We start from the raw sequence: 12,434 nt of genomic DNA, 5'->3' as shown, positions 1-12,434 counted from the left end.
GAAAATGGTCGTTTAATATGTTTTACAAAAATTCACAGCAGCAAGAACAACACCTATTGCTGACTTGAGGAAATATACAAACTAGTTATCAACCAAGTTATCTTGTAGAGCTCTGTCAGCTTGTTTATAAATATATGTCTTAAAAGCCCTAAATTTCCGGAAAAACATTAGGTGTCTTTTAAATGAAAGACATGTGATACAAGTTCTAGGATACTTGTATGCCAATAAAGGTCCAACTCATAGAGAAAAGTACAGCGTAGCCGAGGACAAGAGCTGTCTAGTAAACCCGTTTCTGCCCCATTACCAAAACTCACTTTTGATGGTAATGGTTGAAGGGGTGGGGTGTAAGGTGTCACCAAACCAACATAATATCCCTGGAGCTTCCTGGAAACGCAAATATACTACACAGAATCCCGTGTGTTTTGTGACATGTAACCACATGTGCCCGTAACAGAGAGAATAGCTAATGGCAAACTAAGAGAATAGCTAATTCCCATAACGAATGTTTAATCTGCAGTTTTTGGCAAGAAGCTGGGTATTTGGTTGCCAACAGCTGCATTACATGAATTTTGAGAGGTTGAGGTGGAGTTTATGGTTATGACACAGCTCTAGAGATAGGGGCATTAATAATACATTGAAAATAATACTAATCAAAACAATAATAATTCAATAATTTCTAAAAGTCACAAGAAGGGAGAAGAAATTAGATTGGAGATGGTCTCACTTTCCCTGAGATCTACCTGGGCTTTTTCCACCGATGCTTTGAGGATAGCCTTCTTGGAAGTTGACCACAGTACTTTGATAAATGCTTTCAGCCATCCAGATCCAGCTTGGCTCCTACCACCACAGCTTTTAAAAGTCCTCCTCAATTCCAACAAGTGAGCTTGGCCCAGGCCTCAGGGGCAAGTGTGTTCTGAGGGGTAATCAGCTCACCATATACATATATATATATATATATACACACATACATATATATATATATATATATATATATATATATATATATATATATGGTCCGGTTTATTAGGTCAGGTTCTAGTTGGGGTTTTATCTCCTGGGGCCTCAGCCCATCAACCCCAGGCGTCAGTTTTCTTCTTTACCCACTTATTTTGCCTTTGAGAATATTGTTCATCTTTTTCCATATTCAGGATATAAACCCAGGATTCAGCTTTCCTTCTTTTATGTCAGTCAAGATATCTAACTAGAATAAGCTGCTGTGCATCCTTTTCTGATTTGCTTCCTTCAGATCTGAACTTTCTGGATGGGCACTAACACTTGCAGGAAGTGGTGGGGTGAGAGAGGGGGTAGGAGAGCAACAGAGGTGGGGAGTAATTGATTTCTTTTAAAACCTAACAAAATTTAGGACATCCTAGGATTTCAGCACTTTTGGATCTTCACTGCGTGTTGATGCTTCTTCACATCTTCTTGATGGGGATGAGGAGCAGTGCCTGCAGGTGAGGTGTAGGGCGGGGATCAGGAGGAATAATGAGGGTTAACAAGGCTATTACAGATTCAAGTCTCAGCCTCTCTGAAAAACTTTCTTCTCTAGTAATTGAGATGTGTTGGAGCAAACTAGATCATTCCTCTGGCACCATGGGATCCTAACAGAGAGGGGGAAGCTATTTTGTGAAGATAAAGATGACTGATGCTACCATTTGAAGTGACATCTAATATTATTCCTGCAACCAGTTTGTTGTTGTCGTTAGGTGGCAGCTCTCCCAAACAGTGATTTGGGATATTTTTTAAAGTATTTTTTTTTAGTTCCCATTTACAGCCTAGAATTAAAATAATCAAAGAAGTTAAAATTATTAGAAAGTCCATTGAAATGAGTATTTGACCCTCCCCCACCCCCAAAGTAGTGCTTTATTAGAAAGTAAAATTCAGATAAAGGATTCGCAGGTTAAGGCATCTTGACTCATTTTAATAAAAAAGAAAAAAGCCTCACAGACTAAAAGCTGCTTTTAAAGCCAGTCATCCCTTTGAAAATATGTTTTGGGAAATGAAAAAAAAATTTACATATGCAGCATTAAAGCAGCGGTAGAATAAATGTATAGACCACTCTAGTTTCTTCTGATTTCAACTTATTGAGAGAAATGTCACACTTACATACTAATAGTGGGAATGTCAAGATAGGATTGCTAGGATTTTAGTCTTAGCACTTCCTTTTTGCAGTGAGAGTTTGAGGCTTATTGTAAGTAGAGCAAGGAAAAAAATGTGTGCTGAATCAGGCGAACTATGCCAAATGTAGAAGAGCAATGGTCTGAAGAGGGGAGGAGCTGGTGGAGAGAAACTTTCATGAAAAAGTACTAAAATAATTGAATGTCATGTAGCATGGCAAGATGCCAGGTGGCCTCGTGTTTGTGTGCGCTCTGCTGCTGTTTTCCCTCCCTGCCTTCATCTTCAGCCTTCCCACAGCTCTGCAGACATAACAGATACTGAAATATATTTTGCATCAAAGCAGCTCAAGAGGTTTTCATCAAAATAAAAATATTTGGACACACAAAGAAATATTTAGGCTTTTCTTTAAAATATATGCCCAATCCACCATCATCTACTCCAGAAAACACACCTACAGACAGAAGTGTAACTTTGTGACATTTTTGAAGTTTCTGCCTTTAAAAAAAATTACACAGATGTTAATCGATGTTGTAAGTCTTTAAAGTATGCTGCTGCAAAGCTGTCCAGTATGATGAATTAAATTTTTACACTTATTGTAATAATATTATTAAATGTTTTGGTGTTTCATAAACTTCTGGTTTTTCAAAAAGTGATACTTGTTTCTGAATACCAGTGTGTTTCAATAATAGTTTTTCACACAGTTGCGTTTTCTTAAAAGAGAGAGAAATAAACTTCTGTTCTCCTAAAGGATCCAATTTAAATGTAAAAATACAGCATGACTCCTTGACCTTGGTGCAAATATCTTGATTTATCTAGCATATGTGTGCACATTACAATAGACATTGTTTGCTTTTACTATAAAAATGCATTTTATTCCAAACTTTAAAAATAATTTATCTGCAATAATCTAGTCACCTTTATTTCTTTCTATGGCTGTCGTCATTTTTCCAGGAAGTTCTGAACATAATAAAGACCGTTAACGCTAGACTTCCTCTATGACACATATAGAAGTGCATAAGTAAGTTAAACTGTATTCAATTCATAGACTGGCATTTCACTATTAAACTATTTATCATGTCTGTAAAACGTTTTTCCACTATTTTGTTTGATAAGTGAATTGTTAAACTTCTACTCGATATATTTAAATACATTTTTTTTTCCTGCTGAGTTACTAGGTATGTCTGAAAGACAGGGCTGCTTATTTTCAAAAAGATGTGCGTGCGTATTCACTCACTCCTTGAGCTTTCCCATTTCAGGGAAAGACTTCCTTAAAGAAAAATCTCAGTAAAGATAACTGAGACAAAATGATGGATATTTCTCCTTTGGACTGGAATTATGCAACGTAAATGTGAAGTCCGTGGTCACTAATCAAACCCGACCAGAGTATAGCCAATATACAAAATCAGAGAGTCGAAGGAGTGAAGTAGATTGGCCTCCCGTAAGTTCTCCACCTACTGTGCCCCTTCCGTGCCCATTGATACCTTTTATATCAGGACAAGAGTCTAGGGTTTGGACTCCAAGGTGTTGAGCTTAGAATGCATCTCATCGTGGCCATGAAAACGTCTCGAAATCTAGCTTATCCTCTGTCATGGTGTTTTATAAGTTCAACAGAAAGAGGAAAAACACAAACACATTTATTACATCAAGGATTATTCAGAGAGAAAAAAAGAGGGAGGAGAGAGCGCCAGCCCCTTTATTTCGAAAATCATCAAAGAACTTTAGAGAAAGGTAAAGATTAATATTCACTCCTTTTTTCCTCCCAACCTGTCTTGCCTATCCCGAGCAACACAGATTTCTGAAGCGAATTTTGATGAGTCTTAAATACTATCTGTCGTAATGAGAGTTTCGGAACAAAAAGCTCTCTGTGGCTCGCAAAAGGGAAGCCGAGCTTGGGACACCCCTCCTAGGGGTGCAGGACCAAGGGCTGCAAGCGGTGTCCCCGATCGCGCTGAACCACTTCCCAAAGCCTGCGCCCTCGCCCAGCGACAGCTGTAGACAGACATCTCGTTAGCCCTTTCTGATCAGGAACTGTGAACAGGTTGTGTGCGCAGCAAATTTTTGGAGGCAAATTGGTGCACCCCATTGCCTGGGTGGACCGCCGTTTGGTGCGCACCTCGGTGAAAGACCACCTTCCTGGCTCCCGGCCTGGAGGGAGCCATGAGCGACTGCTGTGCGGGACGTCTGGAATGAGGACCGGCTCTCCACTTCAACCAAGTGGGCGAAGTCCCTTACAATCAAGAACAACTCTGTGGTTAAACGCGCATAGGTGGAGGAGTCTCTATTCTGAGCAAAGAGAATGAAGTTTCGCTTCTCATGCAAACTTAAAAGAGCCTCGACGACGAATATGGAAAGGAGTTAGTGGTTAACCGATTTGATGCTAATATTTCATCAGTTGTGCTTGCCCCCCTTTAAAGTTTAACCCTTGGAAAAACAGCATATTTTAAGCTTTCCATCCAAATATTGATGTTGGCAAATGGATCATCTAGCCGTCCCTTGGTAAGGACAGTGCCCTTTTTGTTTCACATGTTGGCAATCAGAATTAATCCATATCACAAAATGCGGCAGATTTCGAGTTTAGTCAAGAGACATGTAACTCTCTGACAGTAGAAACAGCACGCCTGCACACATACACAAACTTGGGGGGACAAATTGGGGGTGGGGGGAGCGCCCGAAAGTAGCTCATACCTCACTTTTAACTACCTGTCCTCAACAAGTAATGATCCACTCCCCTGATTAAAAAAAAAAAAAAAAAAAAAAAAAAAAAAAAAAAAACCAGGTTTCAGCCTGACTGCCAATATTTTCAGTGCCAGGCCACGGTAATGTCTCTTCTTAAGATCTTGTTCCACACAGTAAAAAATTCTTAACCTTTACTGGATATTTTATGTCCTTTTTATTAAACAAAGTTGATGCATTACCTCTAGCAGGGTGGCGCCCTGGGCATCCGAAGACCTCTGTTGAAAAGCCTCAGAGACCTCATGGGATTACATCATCTTTCAGTTTCCAACATCAGATGCCCCCAAATGGACCCTCGTTATAAAATCCTAAAAAAATTAAACACTTTCTTACCTTCACACTTGCTCTCTCAGTTCACAAAACTTCATGAACGCACAATTTATTAATACAGTTCAAATATGATAAGCAATTAAAATGTTTCCTGCCATTCCACTAAACAAGTATTTTTAAGTTACCAAAAGAAAAAAAAAAAGGCTTTAAAGAATACATTTATTTCCATTTCTTTGTGAGGTTTCAAACACTTTTTGCAATATTAAAATTACTATAAACTATTTAAAAAGGACTTTAATTTTAAAAAGGACTTGTTTTGGGTTCATTTCTGATTAATATTCTTGAAATTTTTTATTTTACACTGTATTTGATTCATATATGCTATTTTTGGGGAGAGGTATACAGCCACTCTTTTGCCACATTAGGAATTGCTTAATAATTGAATTGAGTTAAATTAAGCAAAATCTAAATAACCAATTACTCTGTTTTGAGTAGAAATACCCTTTAATCTTGCATTCTTTTTTAGGTTAATAAAACTTTGAATATTTAGCTTAAAACTTAAAAAGAAATATAAATATTGGCAAAATAAATTAAAGAAACTTTACTAATTTTTGCTTTTATGAAATAAAGTAGATCTATATGTACTGTTTCATTTAAGGTATATTAGCTTCTTTGGGCATCTCTAACTACTGGATCACAGTTGAGGCAAACCATATAGGATATAAAAGTGTCTCTATGGTACGTCATGCAACTATTTAGTTCTAGAGGTGAACACCATGGAATCCTGTAAATCACTTTAAAAAATTTCTTCAGGTATCATCCATTAAAGGTGTACCTTTATCCAATATTTTCACCAAAAACTTAAATATATATATTTTGTACTTACAGTGTTTTACAAATTATGCATTCCTAGGATGGCCATCTAAATCTTTAGAATACCACAACAATTGGGATGCAGATATTTTGGGCAAAGGTAGGATGATAGGATTAAATTAATGGATGCAAACCCAAAATTGCAAATTAAAGTTAAAAAATATAGAGAAGAAAAACAAAGCTTATGGGGTTCAAACAATAAAGCTCTGAGGATATTTTTGAGTCTACAGCGTGACTTAGTTGCTAAGGAAGCTTAAAAAAATTAGCTTATATTACATTAACAGAAATGAAGCAGTCACACATCAAGGAAGACCAGATCTTCAAAATACACTGAAATATGAAGAAATCTAGAGAATTAAGAAGAGCTCTGGAAACTATTTTTATAGACAAAGAATAATAATATGAAGGTATTTTGTGTACTGTGGCTGAGGCAAAAAGGATTTGTAAGCCACATCATATTAAAGAATGGTTGTAAGAAAGACTTAGTGAATTTTAGCTAAGACATAAGAAAGAGTGATTAAATTTGTTCAGTTTTGCCCCAGTGGTGGAACTAAGTGGATTGACTTGAGTTAGAATTTTTTTTTTTCATGTAAAAGACTAACTTTCTAACATTGAAAATTCCCTATAACTAAAGTGGCTGATTCCCAAAATTTCACATTCAGTTACACTGAACAACGTGTGTTACAGGGTTAAACCTGTCATGCAAGTCTCTTTCAAATCAAAGCTTCCAAATGACTTAATGCTCACAATAGTTTACATATCTGAAGTTTGTTCACAATATGTTATAGTACTACTGTTTCTTAAATTAGGATTAATTTTCTCTAAGAGGAAGAAAATAACTTCTTCTATTTTGCCTTAAGCTGAAATTAAAGACTAAACTTAGAACACGAGTGTCTTCCGTCAAATAACTATTGTATCATTCTAGCCTATGTTTTCATTATACAGATAAGCAAGTTTGGCTAACTGGTTACACACTTGTATCATAATATGTATTTATGCATATCTATTTCATCTATAACACCAAAAATGTAATAATGTAGAGACTAGTTTCAGACTCACTGGGGTTACGTCCAGCTCTACCACTCGCTGGCTGTGGGATGCTGAGATTCTGATTCAGTGTTATCTTCTATCAAATGAAGGCTATTTATCTCCAAGGGTAGGAGTAAATATAAAGAAAGTTAATGTATCTAAAGCATTTAGAACAGTGCCTGGTCATAAAATAAGCACTATGTGTTTGTTGTTGTTATATATTTTAAAATTCAGATTGTGAGATCATTTACTAAGGATTATGGACATAGAAAAAATAATTAACAAATGGTGCTGTGCAATGAAAAGTGACTTAAAAAGGAGAAACAGATTCAACTATTTACATTAAGAATATGAAGTATATAATTATGATTGTTAGAAGATGGAAAGAAAGAAAATGGATCACATATGAGAAATAAATTTCTGTGAAGTTGCTAGGTCCTGAGGTATGTGTACTGCATTAAGGTAAGTGTGTTTACCCCAAAGTACTATTCAGTTAGGCTATAAACATAGGTATTGCCTCTAACACAAATTTTCCATGAGTTTTGTGACTCAGGAGATGGGGATCCTACTCCTAACTCTGTCATTAACAATCTGTATAACCTAAAACAAGTATAGTTACCTTTTAAAGTGTCAGCTTCTCTTGTTAAAATATTCCACTTGTAAGACTATGTATTTTTAGAAGTTTATTAGAAATATAATTCTTATCAATTAAACTATATGGTCTCTAAGATGCTGCTATGAGTGGACATGATCCTCCAAAATTCATTATGGTGAAACTCTAATCCTCCATGTGATGGTACTTGGAGATGGGGCCTTTAGGAGGTAATAACGTTAGATTAGGTCATGAAGGTGGGGTCCTCATGATGGGATTAATCCCCTTGAAAGGGGATGAAGGGATACAAGATCTTTCTCCCAGATATGTGAAGATATAGTAAGAAGACGGCTTTCTTTAACCAAGAGGAAGGCCCTAATCAAGAACCCACAAATACTGACACCCTGATCTCAGAATTCCAGCCTCCAGAACTGTGAAAAATAAATATTTGTTATTTAAGCCATCAAGTCTATGGTATTCTGTTACAGGAGCCCGAGCTGTCTAAGATAGAAAGGCATTCCAATTCTTTGATTCTAATGTATTCCAGATAAATAATCTTAGAAATTCTAGCTCTTTCCAGCCAATACTAGACTTAGAGGACTGATCATAGTGCTCCCGAAGGCCTCAAGGAACTCAATCCCTTGAGTAGATTAGCTTGTTCAGAAAATGACTGTCTATATCAATATTCTTGTGAGGAAAGTATTTACAAATGGTTCTACCAATGTCTATACTTGGAAGCAGATTCACTGAGATTTAAGAGGAATCAGCATATGTAAAATCAACTATCAACAGAATGAAATGCCAATACCTCTGTAGATCAAGTTTTCTTGCACTTAATAATACTTATAAATTGATATACCCATTAAGTAGAGACTTCAGTGTAGGTAACTTGATTGTTATCGCTTCATATTTGTATTAAATTACCATTTCCCCTAACCATGTCTAATTTTATTTCAAAATATACCAATAATTATTGGAATGAACATTATCTGAGAATACTATTGCCTTCCTATTTTGAAAACCATCACATAGCAGTTTTCCACCTAGAGATTATACAAATAACCTGAAGCCTATAGATTGGACAGGTATCAGGGTAGTCGATCCAATCCTGTTTCCCACTCACATTTTCCACTAATCTCCGGTCTCTCACCAAACTATCTCAGTTCTGTCCAATAATCCAGTCCTTGGTTTGTTCTACTCTCCATTACCTGGATATATTATTGTGATCTGTCTCCAGGTATTTATTTAGGCTGTATTCTTCACTTAAAATGCTTTCATTAATTCATCCTTCAATGTCAGTTAAATAGAATCTGGAAACACCTGCTCCCTGTCCATTATTATTTGAAACCAATCCTTCCTACCTCCAAAACATTTTTTTAAATCCCCTTTAGGATACTAAACTATAAGTTCCTTATAGTGTTGTTTATTGGATCTAGGTCAATACTTTAAAAATAGTTTATGAAGGTAATAAAACAAAAAAGTTTTTTATTCTCAATAGAAAATATAATTGCACAGTTTAAACACTGAATAAGATTAAGAATGAAACAAAACAAAGTGGTGGATATCCTTCTCTTTGTCTCCCTAGAAAGACAACTAGCCAATATTTCCCTTTAAAGGGAAAGGGATGAAAAAGTAGCTACATAGTTACAGATGTTAATAATCTAAAACCACCTTATTTTATGTATTTTATTTTTCTTTAGGACATATAATTTTAGGGGCTAATACAGCTAAAATTTTCTCCTGTAGGACAATGTCCTCATAATTCTATTTAATAAAAGGTATATATTAAATTATTTTACCAATTTATTTTACAGAGAATATAGGTCAGTCTAATCAATTATCTGGCATCCACTTTGGGATCCTGGTGGTGGAAACATTTTCTGGGTGTATTTTTGAGTACAGAGCATTGCATAAGGAGTCCTGGTGTTGACATTCCCACCTATTTTCTAGAAATGCGTCTTGTACTTGCCATGTGAAAAAATAAGTTAACATGCTATTAGAAATTTATACCTTTTACATTTCCAAAGATTCTACACACTTACAATGGAAGAGGCTTAAGATTGATGTATTTAAAACATTGAGTTCTACTTCCATTTCAAGACAAATCTAGAGGAATCAGGTCTCAAAGTTTTTTTTCGAAAAATTTCCCATCATTTCATGGAAATATTTCCTAAATATGGTATGTCGAATTGATCCAATTTTAATCTGCTTAGAGTATTTTTGGTTTAATTTTGGAATATTGTTCTGGAAAGGTTTACTGTATCAAGTTGGTATTTGCTGAATGTTTATGAAAATCAAGATATTAGGCCAGGGGCTTCTCATTATACTTTGTCACTTGACCCTATTGAGTTATACATTAAACTGAACTTAATGGTAAGGAAACAGGCTCAAAGAGTTTGTCACTTGTTCAAGATGCCCATCAGAGCAAGGATTGGAACACAGCACAATCAGATTACAAAAAAACAAAAGTTCTTTTCACTTTCTTCCATATGTCTCACACCAAAATATGTGCTTAGCAGAACAAAATTGTTGTGCTTATTTCTTACTTTGTCTATGTATCACACTGAGTTATTCTAAGCACTGGTTTTATTTTGAAGTTAACAGAAAATCCATGGTTGGATCAAGTTTGAATAATGTGGAGAAAGATGAGAAAGAGATTCACCCTTATTAAGTCTCCTTGTAATTTTCTACTGATACATGAGCTTTGGTAGGGAACTCTTGAATCCAATAACTTTGGGAGAAAACCTCACATCCATATGAAAGTTTAAAGTATTAATTTAGCATTTATCATTTTATTTGTAACATGTATTAACACTTACTAATAGCTACATACTTATAGATGTTAACCTAAAATTACTTTATTTTTATGCATTTTTCTTTAAGACATGTAATTTTAGGGGCTAATATGGCTAAAATTTTCTCGTGTAAGACAATGTCCTCATAATTCCATTAAATAAAAGGTATCTGTTGGATATATTAGATTAAATAAAATACAGTATTAAATTGTATACCAATTTATTTTTACATTTCTAATGTGACTGTTAAAAATGTAAAATTACATACATGGCTCACATCATACTTACATTGGACAATGCTGATCTAGATCTATCCTTTGGGGGTCATAAAAATAGTTTGAAAGTTTCTATTATAGTGTTTGTGGGAGAAAACTACTTTTCAGACATATTTATTTTAAAAAACAGTTTTACATTTACTCATCTGGTTATCACTGGCAGCTGCATTCAGGCCTCCACAAGGAAATTATGAACTTGAAGTGCTTTCTCACCTCTGCTCTTGCAACATAAATGTGGTTATAACAACACTTCCTAAAATGTAGGAGTGCTATGCAGATTATATTCATCACTAATGGCAAATATAACCATGAAATGCAAGGAGAACTTTTCCTGTTGCATTATTAATTGAATTGGCTCACTTTTCTCAAAAGCTTCAAAGAATCTTCCTGTAGCACCTTGGCTTGTTATTGCCTTAGAGCAAAGACTACTAGCAAGGAAGTTCTCACTCACTCTAACCTCCCACTGCTACAGCAGACATTGGCATTTGTGACACTCTTCCATGCTGCCTTATGCATTCTTCCGTACTGAAATCTAATGAAGCCTCATGATCCTTTCCTACAGGTGGCTATTCCAGATCCACTAGAGAGGGCTCTCGAAACTTACTTGCTCCCTTGCCCTGAAGTGCTGACAAGGATGTGAATTATAGAGAAGTCACATGAAGCATTTCAGTTTAACTTTTGGTTTGGGTAAAATTCTGGTTCCCAGTAATGTAGATGATCTGCATATTTGAAAAGGAAGTGTGAGTGGTTGTCAGGAAGTGCCACATAAAGCATAATCATATGATTCTTGGAAGTTATAAAGGCATTATACTTGTTTTTATCTTTCAAATATATTCACTTATGCGACTGCCGTTGGCTCTTATATTTTGTGTCTTTTAGATTAAAACTGGATTTATGATCCAACAGGATGTTAAATATAATATGGCTCTCATTACAAGAATCCATCCATATCACAGTGCAAAGTGTGCTATTTGAATAATTAATAACTATCTATGTAAAACCTGATATGAAATAGATTACAAGTCAGGGGCTAATCCTATTTCTTACAACAAGTATTTTAATAACATGAAAGACTTTATCCTGACTTTGTAAGATGGTCTTTGATTAAAAACAAATTAAGTACAGGAAATGAAGGGTTAAATTCAATTATGCCACTTTAAAGTCTAGAATCACAATGGAGGGTTATTTCCACTTTTTATTTCATAATATTCACTATGTTTAGCAGAATTTAAGTTCTCTTGTTTTATAAACTAGGATTTCTGTGCCCTGTTTTGTGTAGTCTCTGTGTCTCCTAATATCTTACCAATTATTTTCTGCATAAAACATCCTTTCTATATTATTTTACACAACAGCTTCAAGGTTAGTGTCGTCCAACAGAAATATGTTAATCGTATACAAAATTTGAATTATTTAGTACTTACATTGAAAAAATTAAAAAGAAAGAAAATATTATTATTTTAATTAATATAACATTATTGGGAAATTCTGTATTTTTATATGAAATCTCTGAAATCTGGTATGAATTTTACACTTACACTTTATCTCAGCTGAGATTAGCCATAATTTTAAGTACACCCTAATCACAATTGTCTAGTGGCTAATGTGTTGCACAGCAAGATCTAGATTATGGTTCTTTCAGTGCTCGGAAAGGGCCTTTCTCTGAATTTCACAATAATTAGAGCAAAACAACTCCATCTAGGTAAGTAAAAATATCATGGCAGATAATAGATTTCATTGTATACTGAAAAG

The sequence above is a fragment of the Gorilla gorilla genome, chromosome 10 (genome assembly GCF_029281585.2).
Source record: "Gorilla gorilla gorilla isolate KB3781 chromosome 10, NHGRI_mGorGor1-v2.1_pri, whole genome shotgun sequence".
In the NCBI taxonomy this organism is placed as follows: domain Eukaryota; kingdom Metazoa; phylum Chordata; class Mammalia; order Primates; family Hominidae; genus Gorilla; species Gorilla gorilla.
This window is presented reverse-complemented; position numbering follows the sequence as displayed.